The sequence below is a fragment of the Euprymna scolopes genome, chromosome 3 (genome assembly GCF_053919585.1).
Source record: "Euprymna scolopes isolate OS-2025 chromosome 3, ASM5391958v1, whole genome shotgun sequence".
Lineage (NCBI taxonomy): Eukaryota > Metazoa > Mollusca > Cephalopoda > Sepiida > Sepiolidae > Euprymna > Euprymna scolopes.
Window position 1 is genome coordinate 172,482,603 of NC_136484.1, and position 18,523 is coordinate 172,501,125.

General features: G+C 31.0%; 1 pseudogene; it reads right to left on the bottom strand.

The window, feature by feature from the left end:
• Window positions 1–188: 188 nt before the first annotated feature.
• LOC145264422 (U2 spliceosomal RNA) lies at window positions 189–322 on the bottom strand (annotated as a pseudogene).
• Between the last annotated feature and the right edge of the window lie 18,201 nt (window positions 323–18,523).

Sequence of the window (18,523 nt, forward strand, 5' to 3'; positions counted from 1 at the left end):
CATAACGAATAAAGCAGCAAATAAAATTCATATTATTGTATTCTTTGGACTACTATTTTCATCTTGAGTGTTATTTTCACAACGGTTCGAGCGACGTAACCCGCCCTTCCTCAGGTGTATCTTGTACCTATTTACTATGCCTCCCCATGGGACAGAGTTAGACACCAGGGTCGTTTTTTAACGTGGAGAAAAGGTACAAAAATAAAAATTGTCTCAATCGTGAAGGATTTCTCCTCCACCGAAAGAGAACAAGAAAATGAAGTGCAGCATCTGAAGAACAGATACTACACTTTGATCTTGACCAAAAGGCCAAGAAAGGTGTATCTTGTAGAACCTAAGATTTTTTTTGCTAAACTTGAGAATCTATACAGAATTTCCAACAAAGCACGTTATTAAATCCACGGGGTAACTTGCCCTCATTCCGTCAGCCATGACTGGATAGAGGTTCTAAGTAAGTCGCAGTTATATTTTCGGTTGCCCACACTGAAAATTAAACATTCAACCTTCAGATGAATATCAATTTATAACTGAATTTTTCCGAGTACTCTAACCACTGCGCCACAGGTCTTTGCAAAAATAATACTCAAGATGAGAACAATAGTTCAAAGAATCCAAATAATACGAATAACCAATCCTTATCTAAAAATTCAGAAACATAAATAAAATTCAGTTCTAAGTGATACTCTTCTGAAAGTTGAAGAGTCAATCAGCATCTTTTTGTTATTTATTTCTACAAAACTAATTTCGTTTCTAAGTATTTTTCTATAAATTCCTAATTATCTCATAACGAATTGCACCTGATATTTTTTCATTTACATCCCTACAGGCTTCATTCTGATTTTTTGTTTTCATTGAGATCAAACGGATCATTTTTCCTAATCAACGTGAAATATTTATTTAAAAAAAAAATCGAGCGAAATTCTTATTTCTAATTACAATTTAAAAAATTATTTTTATATGTATGCAACTGTTTTGGTGAACTCGTATTTCCCCTGAATACGATGAAAAATAATATACGTGTATTAAATATTCGTATATAAAAAAGTTGTCTGGATGTAAAATATTTTTTTCAAATATGAAAAAGAAAGGAATGAAAAATGTAGAAAAACAAATTAACCAGATTTACTTTCTATTTACCATTTGATTAAGACGATTTTCTTTTTTCTTACAATAGCAGATCTTTTTTGTTTTTTTCACATTTTAATTTATAAACTGATTATGTAATTTACAAGATAATTTTTTTTAAATACTGGTTTGAAAGTCTTTTAATCATTATTCAATGGCAGAAATAACCTTATCACATACTTTTTTTCCAACTCAGTGTCACTAATATTTCTTTCAAATTACTGCATAAACGATCTTTCTCCAAACTACCACCTAAAAAGTTGTAGCTCAGAAAGGTTACTACAAAAACTCGGACACGGATACAGTTCAGAAATAATATTTGTATTTGCAAGACAGACAGAAGACATAGAGAACGAGAGTTGTAATATTTAATTCAAACATGACGCACAACTAGTGACTCTCTTATGTTATACCTCTCGCTATATTTATACCGTTAGGAGAGTTCAGATATTGTGTATTGGTAAATGTGGGGTATATGGTTAGAAAAGAAAAAAAAAGAAACATACCGGGCGTATCTGCATCGCTTTTGGGAAAGAAGAAGGAAAGGATGGCCAGCGCATTTGTATACGCGAAGGGCATCTTGGGAAGGCAGAGCATGATGGGAGAAGCTATTTTTTCCCTGTCTCTTCCTTTTTTTTCTAGATAGGATATAAAAGCAGGGAAAAATTCCCTGGGGCAGCAGAGAGAAAAGAGTCGTGAACATCTTCTCTTGAAAAGAATTTTGTATTGCTGACGTTCGGATTATGCGGTGTGACATTGGTGGCGACAGGCACAACAACTTCCTCCCAAGCCGTTTTGTACCATAAAAAGTTGTTAATATCTTTTCCTCGTTGACATATAATTAGTAGATTGTTGAATTTGCTCTTTCTACTTGACCGTCGTTGTTCTAGTGTTGGTTGCGGTGAGTCGAGATCAAAAGTTTCAAAAATGGTGCCGATTGGCTCTTCCTCTACGTGTAACATGCCGATAGTGTCATCTGAGCGACGTTTTTAACTGGTTTTAGCGATGTTTAGGAGTATGTATCGGGGTTTGTATCATATACATTATATCGCCAATTCTCTTGCTGGTCATACTAAATTCCCAAAGTGAAGTACTACTTTGTAAACTTAAAAAATATCTCTCCAGGATAACAACTGTTTTGGGTACTACGTGGTCTTATCCAATTTGGATTGTTTTGGAAAGGAATTATCAAAAATCGATCACCTTCCATGCGAATATGGGTTTTTAGCCCCTTTACTTTTGACGTGGCAAACAAAACGAGTCTCTTTTTTGTTTTTGAAAATGGAGTATCCCTTTTCCTTTACGTCGAATTTAATGTGTCTGTCTTATTCAAACATAAAAAAAAACTCCGGGAAAGTTTTGTTTTCTTTCAACTTTTAAATCCTCAACATCCGATGGCAAGTTCTCGACTTTTTGATAGAAAGTATTTATTGAACGATCATAAGTTAAAATTGTTCATCCAGTCTGCTCCAAATTAATTCTAGGAATTTGTTAGTTCGAAACTTTGAATTTTTTAATTGTACCTTTCAAGTTTAGTGGTAAAAATAATTAGCCAATAAAATTAACCTTATTGCCAGTCACAATGCGAACTGACATGTGTTTTCTGGAAAATCAGTTCATTAACTCTTTTCCACGTATGTAATCTTTTATGGAAAGATCAGGCCCAGTGTCAACTGTAATTTAATTGTTTTATTAAATACTAACTGAAGTACCCGACGTTGCTAGGGTGTATTTGATCATTCCATTCTCATATATTATTATCTTATTGATTAAACGAAACATAAATTCATAATGGCTTCTTATTCCATACCCCTATGAGGTGGGGGCAGTAGGTGCGTTTTATTTTATAGAGGTATCGCTAGTAGCACTAATTCTCTTTTCTTTCAAAATATGATAAAATTATCTATATAATTATACGATAGCACTTTTGATTCCGCTTGCTGTAAAATACGTTTAAATATATTTAAAATCATACAGATAGTCACATTTATTAATACAAAAATATGATGGCAAAATTTAAAAAAAAATGAGTTAGTGGCATCAGCTAGAATCGAAACCAAAATATTTCGCGTCCCAGTCGCGTTGTCTACCGATGTTGGTATCGTGACAAAGATAATAAAGTCAAAATATTAACACACTTGAAATAATTAATTTTATGTAAACATGCGAAAAAAGAAGTATAAACATGTCGGCCAGTTGAAAAGAACATTTCGCATTTCAACAAGTCGATATATATCTATATTATTTATTCATTAACCCAAACAAGGATTTTACTCGTTATAAACCATCCTTGGTGTATAATTTGTATTTCCTGTTAGTTTCAGTGTTATGTGACTAGTAGTTTAAGAGTTTACCAGTTAAATATTTACGCACACATACATCTAATGTTTTGTTTATATCGATAGATTTTGCCTATTACGGGCTTGCGTAAATTTTGGTCTGAATTATCGTTAGATCTTGTCGGTCTTCTCTTTTTGCTTTGCGTTTGCGTCCACAATGTGAGCCTTTATGATTAAACCTACCGCAATTTTGACAAGTTTTATTCGAAAAAGGACATAATTCTTCGGAATGTAATTCTCCACATCAGTAATGTGCTTTCGGGGATAATTTCTCTAGATCTGGGGAGAAAAACGAAAAAGAAACAAATTATTTTAAGAAATAGAATGTTGTACCAGAATGAAATGAAGGGGGATGCTTTAAAAAAGGGCGAAACAAGTTTATTTTTCGTTGTGGCCACAATAAAAATGTTGAAACACTGTTATCATTATTATTATTATTATTATTATTATTATTATTATTATTATTATTATTATTGTGGTTACCTTTAAGTAAAGTCAAAGACAGTATTTTTGGATTAGTCAATTAAATTAAAAGTAATGGCCAACATGGATAAAGCTTTCAGATTGCTTTGTAGGACCCACTTCTTTATGGCCACTAAGGAAAAGTGCAATCTTGAAATGTATTCCACAATCAATCAGTTGGTGTTTGTGCAATTGAATTTAGAAATTTATAATTTTTAATCTTCAATATCCTTCATAGTCATCATTTCATCCCATTTTAAAATTTATTTATGATGAGATGTCCAAATAAAGCATTAAGATAACTACAGGAATATATACTTTTATGTCAATTTAAAAAGATTTTCGTCCACTAATAATTATATTATTCATGTATTTTAATGTATTTACGGTTTGCACTATGCTGGAAATACGTCGACAAGATTGGACATCCGGGTCAGACAATATGTTCGAACAAAAATTTGCTATGCAAGTTATTTGCCAACGGATGTTTCGAATAATACTTATGGTTCGTCCATAGTTGAACACCTTATAAATAATCGTTCTTTCACCTCAATTTTCAGTGTCGACTTATTCTTCAGTATTAAATAAATAGCATACGCCCTATCATTTGGAGATTGTAGAAATCATTCACATTAAATCTTTTAGACCTTCTCTTCGCAAACAAAAAGAACATCTCCTTGGACTTAACGTGGTTTCTATTTGATTCATTTAATTTTCCCTTTTCCTCGATATAATCTTCATTCCATCAATTTTTTCCTTTTAATCTTAGTAATCCTAAGCTCGCTTTAGCTCTGAGCGAAAGTAGAAATCGGTTATCTAATTTTTATCTAGTCTTTTAATTAAAAAAATGTCTGTTTAAAAATAATGCGTGTACATAGTCATAAAATAAAAATATATAATAAAAAATAAAAATTTAAAAATAAATACTGTCTGTATATAATCATATTAAAATCTTGATACTTATGCAGTATAAGAACCATAGTATTGTTGGCGTCGTCTCGATGGTTTACGGAAACACCGGAAGGTGCTGAACGAAAGTTTTGTAATTTTTCTCGCTCAAATGTTAGCCAAGGTTTTTATTAAAAATATATTATTTCTGTCAAGGACAAATTAATTGAAAAATAAACACAATGTTTTCGAATAATTATAAAACGATTTTGAAAAAACTTAAAATATTAAAATCAAGAAAGAAAATAATTGTAAGGTAAGTTTCATAAATTTATACTTATTTTTGAATAACAAATAACTGATAGCAAAGATTCTTTTTTATATATTTTTTCTTCTTTTTATGATTTTTTTTTTCAAATCCAGATAAATATCTAGATTTGTTTTATAATAAACCAATGATAGCAATGCCGTCTTTAAAACGCTCATAGTCCTTAAACCTCCGGGACAATTCAGACAATAGCCCGGTACTTATACCGCATAAGAAGCATACTAAAAATATTCCAATATATATATATATGGACACAAAAAGAACGGAACTTCCGAAAGAGGGCGCTTTAAAATTAGTACAATGATCTAAATAATTAAAAAGTTAAAAATTAAAATTTGAAATAATAAAATATGTGTAAAAAATAACAACTTATATACATTATTATTATTATTTCAAATTTTCATTTTTAACTTTTTAATTATTTAGATCATTGTAGTAATTTTAAAGCGCCGTTTTTCGGAAGTTCCGTTTTTTTATGTGTCCATATTTACCTCTGTTCGATTCAGAAGACAAATTCCATATGTCAATACAAGGAAACAGACACACGCACTCACACACCTTCTCCCCCCCCACACACACGAAAACACGCAAACAGACACACTTTTATAACCATGCACAAATACACCCAACACCTCCACAAAAGTAAGAAGAAAAATAAATAAAGAAAAGGAAAAAAAGAAAAAACATAAAAAGCAAAGAACAACAACATTTAGTGACCATGTACTGGCCCCCAATAAACAAGCGAAGGGGGGAAATACACTCATGAAAACATTTAGAAACATTTATAAATCTTTCTCTCATCAAAATGGTCAGCAAAAGCGCTATTCTACATTTTAAATATTTTACAATTGGAATATTGTACAAATTTTCTGATGAGGACGCTTAAAAGAACGTCCGAAACGCGTTAAAACTATTTCAAGAGATTATTTCAATGACTTAAAAAATTAGTACAATAATCTAAATAATATAAAAGTATAAATTCAAATATGAAATAATAAAATGAGTATAAAAACATAACAATTGACGACCCCTCTTATTTAAATACACATTTTTCTCTCGTTCGTATCTCTTCACCCATTATATATATATAGCCTTGTTTTAAAATCTCTCAATTTCCACGCACAATTTATCTTTCTTTTAATAATATTATTTGAACTCATTCTCTTTTTTCCTTGCACCACGGAATTCTGCCTTTTGGATTACTTTGAACCATCTTCCATTAACGCGATTCCTTTGGAGTTTACTTGTGGAAATGGAAATTTCATCAACCTTTTTGGATTTTACCGTTATTGGATATTTGACCCTTCACCAGACCATCAATTCACGTGAAATCACTTAATTCTTCCCCCTATTTGCTCTGCTTTACTATTTTTTACCAAGTAAGATCTCTGACTTACTTGTAGTTCCATTAAATACTTTTGCAAGCAAAATCCGATCCCGCATTTCGCTAATCACTACCCTCTGATGAGAAGGAAAGTACTTCTTCGAAACTCTGCAGATTAAGGACTATCCACTTATTTTGTGCTTCTTTTTGTAAAATCAAATTTTTTTTACTCTTTTTCAAAGTGTTTTTTAACATGTTTTATTAACTACTTGTTCTTATATATATATATATATATATATATATATATATATATATATATATATATATATCCTCATGGAATTATTTTCTGCAACTCAAGCTGTTTGCGTTAATATTTCTCAACATTTTCTAATTACGATTAAGTATTGTATTTTCATTACTGCTTTCCAGCAGCTCCTGTTCAACATCCGTATTCCACACATTTCTCGTGCATTTTTCAGATATCATATTTTAATACCTCCTACCCCCACAACACACGCCCTGCTCGTTTTTCTTTATCATGAACACCATATGATTTTCTATGGTTATCCTCATAGACTCTTAAAATAGTTGTTTTAGAAATTGCCTCAACAGAATGTTATTTTCCTTGCCAGCCCCAAAAGATCATTTACATAACGTATTGGATTCTTTTCCGAAATAGCAGGAAGTTTCAGAATGATTACTGATATAGATATATAGTGAAATCAGCATGCCATGTTAACTTTCCTTCAGGTGTGGTCGAATTTAATAACACTTTTTTAGTTAAACAATTTTCTTGTTTTTTCAGCTACATGATATCAGTTAATATAATATAAATTACCATGTATGTGTATATGTATATTCACGTAGCATTCCTTCCTTTAGACGTACTCGGGTCAACAGTATCTACGGCAGCTACATCAGCGAGTTCATGCCTGACGCAAAAAAAAGAAGAAAAAAATAGGAAAAGATCCAGATCAATTCCAAACTTCCTATTTGTTGAATACTCTCATGGCCGTTGATTTTGACCGCCTGTTTATTTGTCTTCATGTCTTAAGTATCTAAATTCTTTTCATTTAAAGGTGAATTGCTGATGGCCAAGAGAAAAAACATTAGCCTGTAAAACAAAGGTTGGCTTCGTTTACTGGGTTCGAATCGCCTGACTAACAGTACTTATCACTTCCCGCATCGACGATTGCGTAACCATCAAACATTAGTGTCTGTAGGTAAAAAATTATTAGTATTTATTTTTTCAATGAACATTCGTAATCAAAGAATAAAAACATTTCATATATATATATATATATATATATATATATATATATATATATATATATATATATGTGTGTGTGTGTGTGTATATATATGTGTGTGTATATATATATGTGTGTGTGTATGTGTGTGTGTGTATATATATATATACATATATATGTGTGTGTGTATATATATATAGAGAGAGAAAGATAAAGAGAGAGGAAGACTAAACTTTTGTATGAACAATATCGCTTGAAGAGGTGTCTAGTTAGTTTGTAACTGGTTGACCGTAACATACTCATGAATGTGTAGTAACATAGCAATGCTGATGTAAAATAAATAAAAAGTATATCTTGCGCTACTTTGGTGCGTGAGCACTCTTGTATTAACCTTGTTTAAATTTCATTGGTTGCTTTACCTCTGGAAAATATTAACCTGGAATTTGTATATATATATATATATATATATATATATATATATATATATATATATATATATATATATATATATATGTCATCCAGATAGAGTACTGTTCCGCTGTATCACAGCTAATCAGTGCGGCTAGACAGGCAACTATCTCAAGCATGGATCGATAGTCAAAGCTACGAACCATTACGCTAATCAGCGGCTGCTGTGCGGGTAGTGAATTAACGATGTTTTGACATCGTCCGAATACCTAAGCTGGATTTGTTTACACAAAAAGCATCATAGACTATACATATATATATATATATATATATATATATATATATATATATATATATATATACATATAAGGTCAATTTTGAAGAGGTCTAATATATATATATATATATATATATATATATATATATATATATATATATATATATATATATATACCATGATTTTTTGGAAGTACAAAATTTACTTATCGCAATTATGAAAGGAGACGCTTATTTTTTATTATTCATGATTTAGAGTAATAAGAAAAAATCAGCGATCGGTTATCAGATCCTTCTTAAAATTATCGTTATAGGAAATCATCCACATTGTTCATAACAATTCTCTCTTTGTAAACAGAGTATCTCTTAGGTTTAGACGTAACTAGTCTGTAAGATATTTCTCCATTGTGTGTATATATATATATATATATATATATATATATATATATATATATATATATACCATAACAATGTTTTTATTTTACATATACTTGTTTCCGTCCCGTTTTGTTTTCGTTATAACAAAAAAGAAAAAAAAATATTCCTTGATACAGAGATTGTTGAGTGAGGGGGAAACCGGGCGGCTTACATTTTTTGTGTTTTTCTTTTATCATGAATAAGAAAAAATAATAAATGTTTACTTCATAATTGTGATATATATATATATATATATATATATATATATATATATATATATAGACAAATATTATTGAATAGCAAGGAGTTATTCTGTTTTACAATTTTCCTTTTTATCTTCTCCAATCTCCGAATAGTCCTTTTTGTGTTCTTCTCAAAATTTCATAAGTTGGATCCATAATCGCGAGACCTTTCGACATCCTCAGGCATATTGTAATAATAAATGAAGAAATTGTTTTTTAATTACATATATATACATTTTCCATAGTCACGTGCTAGTTGTTACACATTAGATGGGCGGACTTTTTTTTATATATATTAAATATATTTATATACATACACGCACACACACATATATATTCAAAATTTATTCCAAACATTTCAAAATGTTTCGGCTGCACTCATAATTAATATTATTTATCTGAAGCTTCTTTGTTTTAATATACAACGCCTCGAGTTTTCTTAGCCTCTCACTCTGCAATACTCTTGTATTTTCTACCATAATTCTTCGAAATTCCGAATGATGGCAGCCATGGCCCTTCAAATGTTGTGGTATGGAGCTAGAGAGTCAATCTTCGCGACAATGTGTTAGTTGTTGAACCAATGTAACTACTAATATTGGAGATACACTCTCCTATTGGGCAGCCGAATTTGAAAACTACATTGGTCCTTTCCAACAGGTTACTTGCCCGCGAAATGTTGTTTTTCATTACAAGGCTTGTCTGTATATTTTTTTTATAATATATAATAAATTTTATTTTTTTTTATTATTATTGGGAGCCACGTATCTACGGATTATATTTTTAAGAATACTTTCATCGATTTTTGAGTTCTTGTGTAACTGGTTACGGTAATATATATTAACAGGTTGATAATTTTCTTAGATATTAATAATTTGATTCAAATTACTAATGGCTAATTTTATTTCTTTATCTACAAGAGAGTTAGGGAATTGATTATTTACTAACACTTGTTTTGTATTTTTTAATTCATTAAAGAATATTTTTTGTATAAGAAATCACCTTTGCACGATGTATAAGATTCCTTATTATATTCGTTTTATAACGGAATGGACATTCGCATTTAAAATTTAAAATACAGGAATTAACGGATGTAGGTTTTTTAAAAACGGAGGTGATGAATTCATTGCTACTAGAGTCAATGAGAATGTCTAAAAACGAGATTTTATTAGTAGTACTTAGTTTGTATGTGAAGTTAAGAAAGGAATTATTCTGAAAGATATCCTTTAAATATTCTATTTCCTCTGTGTTATTGGCAAGAATTAATATATCGTCCATATATCGAACATAAATAGAAGGCTTCTATATTAAAGCTACAAGCCACTAAAATCAACAATAAAATCACCGCCTCTCTACATGTTGAAAATCTTTTTACAAATGTACCAGTAAATGAAACCATTGACATTATCATAGAGAACATATATAACAATCCGACTCTTCCTCCACTTAAAATGAGTTCAGTAATCCTAAAAAAATTATTAGTAATGTGTACAACTAAAGTTCCATTTTATGATCATCTGGGAAATATACATACACAGGTCGATGGCCTAGCTATGAGTTCCGTATTGGGACCAACATTTAGTAACTTTTATATGGCTAATCTAGAAAACAAAGTATTTAATTTAATAGAGAGGCATTCTATTTATGTTTGATATGTGGATGATATATTAATTCTTGCCAAATAACACAGATGAAATAGAATATTTAAAGGGTATATTTCAGAATAATTCCGTTCTTAACTTGACACACGAACTAATAAAATCTCGTTTTTAGACGTTCTCATTGACTCTAGTAGCGATGGATTTATCACCTCCGTTTTAAAAAACCTACATCCGTTTATTCCTGTATTTTAAATTTTAAATGCGAATGTCCATTCCGTTATAAAACGAATATAATAAGGAATCTTATACATCGTGCAAAGGTGATTTCCTCAAGCAAAAAAATATTCTTTAATGAATTAAAAAATATTAAACAAGTGTTAGTAAATAATCAATTCTCTAACTCTCTTGTAGATAAAGAAATAAAATTAGCCATTAGTAATTTGAATCAAATTAGTAATATTCAAGAAAATTATCAACCTGTCAATATATATTACCGTAACCAGTTACACAAGAACTCAAAAATCGATGAAAGTATTCTTAAAAATATAATCCGTAGATACGTGGCTCCCAATAATAAAATAAAATTTATTATATATTATAAAAAAATACAGACAACAAACCTTGTAATGTAAAACAACATTTCGCGGGCAAGGACCAATGTAGTTTTAAAATTCAGCTGCCCAATAGGAGAGTGTATCTCCAATACTAGTAGCTATGTTGGTTCAACAACTAACACATTGTCGCGAAGATTGACTTTCCACCTCTCTGACTCTAGCTCCATATCACAACATTTGAAGGGACATGGCTGCCACCATTCGGAATTTCGAAGAATTATGGTAGAAAATACAAGAGTATTGCAGAGTGAGAGAAATGTAAATAGGCTAAGAATACTCGAGGCGTTGTACATTAAAACAAAGAAGCCTCAGATAAATAATATTAATTATGAGTGCAGCCGAAACTTTTTGAAATGTTTGGAATAAATTTTGAATATATGTGTGTATGTGTGTGTGTGTGTGTGTGTGTGTGTAAATATATTTAATAAATATATAAAAAAAAGTCCGCCCATCTAACTTGTAACAAGCTAGCACATGACTTTGAAAAAATGTATATATATGTAATTTAAAAAAAAAAACAATTTCTACATTTATTTCTACAATATGCCTGAGGATGATAGAAGCACTTCTGTCGAAAGTGCTCGCGATTATTGATCCAACTTATACAATTTCGGGAAGAACACAGAAGGACTATTCCGAGATTGGAGAAGATAAAAAGGAAAATTGTAAAATAGAATAATTCCGTGCTATTCAATAATATTTGTCAAAATAAGAAGATGCTGCCTAAATATACACAATATATATATAGAGAGAGGGTGACCCCCAAAAAACGGGCCCCAACTCTAATATGGCTCCGTTTCTTAGTGTTTTGTCCGAATGAAATGAAACTTTGGTCATAACTAGATTATTATATTCAAAACATTATATCAAAACACTAGGGTCTTTGGTCTTTTTTCTCCGTTGACTGTAAGATGCTCAGAAAACAATTGAATGTCCTCTGTTTTTTGGGTGTCACCCTGTATATATATATATATATATATATATATATTGTGTGTGTGGCATCCGTCAGTCGAAACGACTATGGATCAGCGCCGTATTAAGATGTTGCCTGTATGCATCCTTTTGTGTGACTGTAGAGACCAATTCTTGATTTGCATAGTCTGCCACAGCCTTGACATACGAAGGTTGTTATGCAATTTGCCGCTTCGTCCGGCTGTTCCGCCTGTACACTCGCTCTTCTCCTAGCTCTCTTTGCAGCGTTTTCAACATGGAGGGTTCTCTCGCTGATGATAATCCCCTGGCGTATCATTTTCCTCCAGGCAGTTCTGTCAGCTGCAGAAGCTTCCCATGTATTCCTGTCCACCAAGAGAGCCTTCATGTCACGCTTGCAGACATCCCTGTAGCGAAGATGGTGTCGCCCCCTCTTTCTTGAGCCTGAGGCAAGCTCGCCATAGAGAAGGTCTTTAGGGATGCGCCCATCATCCATCCTGCGCACATGGCCCAGCCAGCGAAGACGTCGCTCACGCAGTAGGGAGTAAATGGATGGGATGCCCGCTCTCTGCAGAACATCAGTATTACTCACTCTGTCCTGGCATGTGATACCAAGTATCCTACGTATGCACCTCATATGGAAGACCTGGAGTTTCCTCTCTTGTGTTGAGTATGTAGTCCAGGATTCACTCCCATACAGTAGAACACTGAGAATGCACGCTCTCTCTCTCTCTCTCTCTCTCTCTCTCTCTCTCTATATATATATATATATATATATATATATATATATATATATATATATATATAGTAAAAAAACTTTTTAATTATGCAAACATTTCTTTGGCTACACGTTTGCAGACATAATTCAATTTATTTGGTAGAGATGCAGAGAATGAAATGAAAAACCAATTCCTTCAAGAAGTAACATGTGATAGGACACACTATTCATTATGATAAGATATTTAAATTACATGGCCAACTGTCAAAATGTCTCGACTATTTTATATTTTTATTTCTTTCCTTTTCTATATTTGCATGTTGGTCATCTAGATGTTTTTTTAGTCAGTCAGCAATACGAGTGAGTGACATAATGAAAAAAGTTTAATACTCCAAATGATAACTTCCGTTTGATTATTTTGAAATTCACATCACAACTTCCGATTAAACTTACGCACCACGAGTACATATTACACATTTACATAATTTTGGAATAATTTTTTTTTAAATAAACAAATTATTTAAATAAATAAATAATAAATTTACTATGTTAGTAATTGCGATGAACGCAATCACTAACATAATTATATTTTAATAATAATAATAATAATAATAATAATAGTTTATTTTGGAAATTAATTTTTTTGTTAGTAATGATAATAACCATTAAATTCACCATGATAATAAATAAAAGACCCCTTCTTCATCATTCTAAATTACAAAAAAATAGATTAATATTTTTTATCTTCATTTTCTCTGTTCTGCCCTGAAATGTAAAAAGCATTAAGTAGCTAATTTAAATTACTCAGTAATATAAAATTGTTTTTTTTCACCAATAACCATCCCAATTAATTTACTTAGTAATATAAAATTGTTTTTTATTAATCGACATCCCAATTAATTTATTCAGTAATATAAAAAACATTTTTATCAATCGACATCCCAATTAATTTAAATTACTCAGTAATATAAAAATGTTTTTTTGAATCGACATCCCAATTTTTCATTTATTCATTGCATCATATAATCAGTTTTTAATGGCGAATACATTTTCATTGATTTATTATATACAAAATAGACGTTCTCCGATCATATACACTTTTGTGTTGCTTTTTCATTAATAATAAACTGTGAATATGTTCATGTAAAGTAAAATTTCATCAACATCATACTATCCTACTACTTAACTAGCAAAGATTAATAATTATGTTATGTAATTTTGAGTAGTTGGACCGGTAAATCTACATTTAAAATTAGTGTCATAAAATTCCTCATGGAAGCCTTTACAGTGAGAACGATAATTCTCTCTCTCTCTCTCTCTCTCTCTCTCTCTCTCTCTCTCTCTCTCTCTATCCAATGCCCTGCAGGCCAAGTCGTGCTGTTTTAACGTTTCATCCTCAACCACGTCTTGCAGCCATACAAAATTATGGATCACATCACACACATGTCCGCCCTGTACTGTTGTATGGCTACAATACGTGGTTTACGAAGAAACTCAAAATAACACGATCCTGTTTGCTGCACATCAGATGAGGAAAATTGCCTAATTGTAAAGGCTTTCATGTGAAATTACATTGCATGCTAATGTTTCAACTGGTACGGACAGTTCAGAAAAGTTCTAAAGTCTGTCTCGCACCGATGTTAATGTTCCAAAGTCGCACAGTAGGCCGCTTAAGACATTAAGGCAAGTTGACGACAACCTGATTCTAACAGGTGGCTCAAGAGGAAGGGGAAGTTGAGAATTATTTACGAAACGTCTAAAATCAGTATGAGACACAAAGATGAAAATAAATAAACAAATAAATAAATAAATAAATAATAATAATAAATAATAATAATAATAATAATAATAATAATAATGCGCTTTGTTTTCTGCTCCACTCCTTGTATGTGTGTGTGTGTGTGTGTGTGTGTGTGTGTGTGTGTGTATGTGTGTGTCACCATAAACTGGCGCCACACTAAGTAAGTGAGGAGGTCCAAGGACGATGGAAAAAGCGAGAAGAAAAAGCACTAGCCAGACCTCCGCTAGATGAGTCCAAAAAAGTCTGGGACTTTAGAGAGGCTTATTGCCATCCAAATTCCAGAGAAAACTAATAGCCGCTGCCAACGAGAAATCAATGGTAAGCGGCTGTGACGATTACGCATATTCTTTTGCAGAGGTTTTCAAAAGAGGTGGAGAGTACTGGAAATCTTGGGAGACTTGTTGTCACTCAGACTTCAGAGAACACCACAAGTTGTTATCAAAGAGAAATCTTGTATGATTGGCTGTGTGACTACTCCTAGTGAGTAAATAATAATAATAATAATAATAACTAGCAGGACCCGTGGAAATTCCACGGTAGTTAAAATCTTTTAAAGCACATCAGTAAGAAATTCCTTATTGTTATATTACAAAAATGAACGTATGGAAGCAAGTAGAACAAAGAACTTTAGTTTAAACTTTTATTGAAGGTCAATGCGATCGTAACTGATGCTGTTGATATTGTCAGGAAGTGCTGAGGATGATTGAGGCGGTGACAGGGATGTCGATCAGCTGCTTGGAGTGAGAATAGTGGTCAGTCAGCAGGTTCTTGGGAGTCAGACTGTGAATTTAAAAAAAAAACTGTGTGACATTGTTGACATCGATTTTGTGAAAATTCTGATGACCCAAGTTGTTTAATATTCCAGGGCATTTTGGATTACACGTGTGAGTAATGAATAGGTCACAGAAAACTGCCATTGCATCTTGATAAAGCTGTTGCAGATTCCTAGGACTTCCTGTAGAATAACTGGTACACCAGAATAACCATCTTCATTCCTTGCTAAATGATCCATTAAGCCAGAATATTGAGCAGCTCTTGGTGGACTTTGATAGCTTTTAATGAAGTTAAAGAAGCAACCGTCAACTTTTACATATGCAATAGACTTTTCTATTTATTTGGAATTTTATTTAATGAAGATTTGGAAATTCACAAATATTTTTTAAGTCGAATTATTGATATAGATTTCAATTAAATAAAATATACTGTAAATCTTTTAATAAGGAATAAATATTTATTTAAACCATAATTATTGAAACAAAGTATTTTACTGCATAAAAAAACGGTTATGGCGAGAAGGGTTAACTATTTTGAACCTTCACCTAAATAACGATTTAATGAAAAAAATGTTTAAAATGTTCTTGTATCTGTTTTATAATTTTTGTTAAATAAGAAAAATCAATAAACTTTGATATCACTATTGTAAGAATCATGCTGAAAGCCATTCTTAATATGGGGAGGGGGGTAACTATTCTGAAACTACACTTAACAATGTAAAAAAATAAGGGAAAATATATGTATGAACAATAAATATTTCTTCAGTTAAATAAAATATTCTGTAAATCTTTTAATAAGGAATAAATATTTATTTAAACCATAATTATTGAAACAAAGTATTTTACTGCATAAAAAAACGGTTATGGGGAGAAGGGTTAACTATTTTGGACCTTCACCTAAATAGCGATTTAATGAAAAAAAATTTAATGGTCTTGTATCTTTTTTTAATAATTTGTTTTAAAATAAGAAAAAAAAACTTTGATACCGCTATTGTAAGAATCATGCTGAAAGCCATTCTTAATATGGGGAGGGGGGGTAACTATTCTGAAACTTCACCTAACAATGTAATAAAAATAATGGAAAAATTCTTTAGTTAAATAAAATATACTGAAAATCTTTAAATAGGAAATAAATATTTCTTTAAATAAATTAAATCGTAAGTAATGAAACAAAGTGTTTTATTTCATATTAAAAAAAATTGTTCTGTCTATTTTTTATAGTATTTAAATATGTATGCTCTGTCGGTGGCATTAGAAGATGATGACTGCCTGTAAAAGAACCAAAATAAAACGAACAAAAGATCATAACTATGTAAACAACGTGAAGCTGTATAAATGTTACAAAATTACCCGATTCGGCATTAAATAACACGAAAAAGGATTGATATGCCGTAAAACAAAAACAAAACAGAGCAAGACGTAAAATATGTTTTGACTCTGTGTTACTCAGTGTATTTGTGAATGGTGACTTTGGTGATTTATTTAATAAAGTCATTCTTGACTTTTGTAACATTTATTTCTAAACATATTTTTGTTGTGTAAGTAAATAAAAAAAGATAAAGTGGCACAGTAAAAAAAAACAAAAAAAACGAACTCGTAACGTTAAATGTAAAAAATATATTTATTACTGAATAAAATAGAATAAGCGTTCCGTATTCACTACAATAATAAACAGAAGACATCGTTAAAAATGTAAGTAAAATACTATACTATTTAAACTGTGGAACGATACCTTCTATGCATAATTGTCTTTAAAATAATCCGGAACTATAAATAGACAGTTCATATATATATATATATATATATATATATATATATATATATATGTGTGTGTGTGTGTGTGTTTTGTTCGGGAAGTTTTGGGAAATAAAAGGGTTTAATGATTTTTAATTAATAAAGATTGAACAATAAAGGGAGATAATTCACAATAATTAATGTTTGCGATGATGATGATGCGTTTCATTAATTAATGTTTGCGATGATGACGTGACACCGTACGGACAAGCATATTAATATATAGATAATAATAATAATAATAATAATAATAATAATAATAATAATAATAATGGTTAATAACAAAGGAGAAAAACATTTTACTCAACTAAAAGTAACAATCAAAATATGATTTAGAAAACTGTTGATAAGATGACGTTCCATGTTTTAAAGATTTCTACAAAACATATTTATTTTTCAATTATTCGTAACTGGTAATATTAACATTTTAATAGACCGGCTTTTCTTTACTTGTCTTCCTTCTATCTTCTTATTTCATTCTCTATCATTATTTCATTTTAGCTGTTCGACTGAGCTCGAATCTATGGCCCCCTCCACTGTAATTCATGACACAGCAAAAACTAGTTAAAACCAGTGTAAATCATTTTCCTTTCTTTCTCTCTCTGACGAATACAGAGCTTTCTATGAACACACTTTCTTTCCGAAAACTGCCCGTCTCTGGAACACAATATCAAGAGGCTGCTTCCCAGTTGACTACAACATGGTCGTTTTCAAGTCTTATATAAACAAATTATTGTTGAGCCGTCCTCTTGAATAATCAAATTTTACAGTTTCTCTCACCATTACGAATTCTCAGTGTTGATTCACCATCCATCTGACAAATTCATTAACACTTATCCTCGAATGTCTTTTTGGCCTTGATAAATGGTGAATTGTTAGTATAAAATATCTTGATCCTTGTTCTATCTTTTCTTTTCTATTATGTTTGAACCCTGTCCATTTCCGAGGAAAATATACAAAAGGAAGAAAAGAACAAACTTAATAAAGTATTAATGTCTAAAGATTTTTCGCTGCTTTAATATTAAACTACGTTTGGCGGTGACGCTTCCGTAAGTGAAAGTTAGCGAATGGGAATAGTGTTAGTCTTAGGCTTATTCTGGCCTGAAGTGGTTGCTTGTTTTGGCTTGGTTTGGTTTGGTTTGATTTGGTTGTTTTGTTTAACAGTATATCAATCCTTTTCGGGGTTATTGATATCGAATCTGCTTATTTGGAAAAAAGTTTTTATGAGTCAAGTTC